The following is a 1,521-nucleotide window of genomic DNA, read 5'->3' as shown; positions in this document are numbered from 1 at the left end:
CTTTATTAAACTGTATAACTTTTTGGTGAGCAAAACACCTTTAGACTGTGCCACCCGGGTCATAACCCAGGATTACAGCAGATGATAGTCTGTGAGACACTATGAGGCAGTTTTATTCTGTCATACAGTCACTATAAGTTGAATCAACTCTACAGCACACTAAAGCAGTCTATTATTTATGAACATTTTCAGCTTAAATTACACCTCATATCTTAAGTTACACAGTCAGTGTACCTTGGTTTTTCACCTAATACTGTGACAAAGGGGTTTTCTTGAGCTATGTGAAGCATCTGGCAAGGTAACCAGGGATTCTTTCCAAAGGACACTAGAGCTCCTATGAAAACTCACAGGCTTCAACTCTTTGCTCATTTGATCTCTTAAGTTTACTGTAGTTTAAATCTACCCTTGCAGTCAGATCCCAAGCCATACCCGGTGCTGTCGAGCTGACTCCAACTCATGACAAATCTCCATCTAGTTTCTGAAGCTCTAGATCTTAAAGGGAGCTGAATGCCTCACGTCCCACCCATCGAGGCTGGTGGATTTGAACTGCAGTCCTTTCAGTCACCAGCCCAATGCAGACAGAATACATTGCTTCACCTCATCACCTCGGCTCCTTTCTGTGACCATTTGTTGTTGTTGTTAGGTGCAGTCAAGTCGACTATGACTCATCGTGACCCAGTGACCCAACAGATCTGAACCGAGCCCAATCTCGCACCATCCTCACCATCTCTGTTGTGCTCATTGCTGCAGTCACCATGTCAGTCCATCTGGTCAAGAATCTTCCTCTTGTCTCTAATCCTCAATCTTTCCCGGGGTGATCTCTTTTTTCCAAGGACCAGCCCCTCCTCCGCCTGACAACATATGTGAGCCCAAAGTATGTGAGATGAATTGCACCATCCTTGTCTCTAAGGAGCATCCTGGTTGCACTTCCTCCCAGACTTGGAGGAATATGAATATTCTGACTGCTGCTTGATGGAGCTGGAGGCGTGCATGCCTTAAGCATGTGTCTCTACATGTTCTCTTTGGCACGGGCATGAGATTCATTAAACCCACGATAATAAATAGCACTTCTAACATTGGCATTGGGAATCCTGGAGGTGTAGTAGCTTAAAAAGATATTAATGTAATGTATCTGCTAATCAAAATGTCAGCAATTTAAACCCGTCTTCTTGGAAGAAACACTCCTGCAAAGATTTACAGCCTTGGAAACCTGAAGGAGTGTCACTATGAATCAGTGTGAAGACAGCTTAAAGGAGATTTTTTTGTTTATTTCTATTACAGAATTTATTTCCCACGACAATCCCAAGAGAAGTAAGGTAAAATTTGTTTCTATTTTATTGTTGATAAAACCTGGTGTTGAGGCAACTTTTCTGACTTGAATTGCTGTAGACCATTTGTCCACTCACGTTAGTCCTTTCTGTTCCTAACGTTAAGTGGAGTGGAATGTTTTCTTTCCTCTGTTGCTTACTTAGTAGATAGCAGATAGAAATGACAGATAGTTGAGGGCTTACTTTTTTTATC

The sequence above is a fragment of the Elephantulus edwardii genome, unplaced genomic scaffold (assembly GCF_000299155.1).
Source record: "Elephantulus edwardii isolate Elephantulus edwardi_28Jun2011 unplaced genomic scaffold, EleEdw1.0 scaffold00093, whole genome shotgun sequence".
Taxonomy (NCBI): domain Eukaryota; kingdom Metazoa; phylum Chordata; class Mammalia; order Macroscelidea; family Macroscelididae; genus Elephantulus; species Elephantulus edwardii.
The sequence above is the reverse complement of the archived record's forward strand: the minus strand, read 5'-3'. Positions refer to the sequence as shown.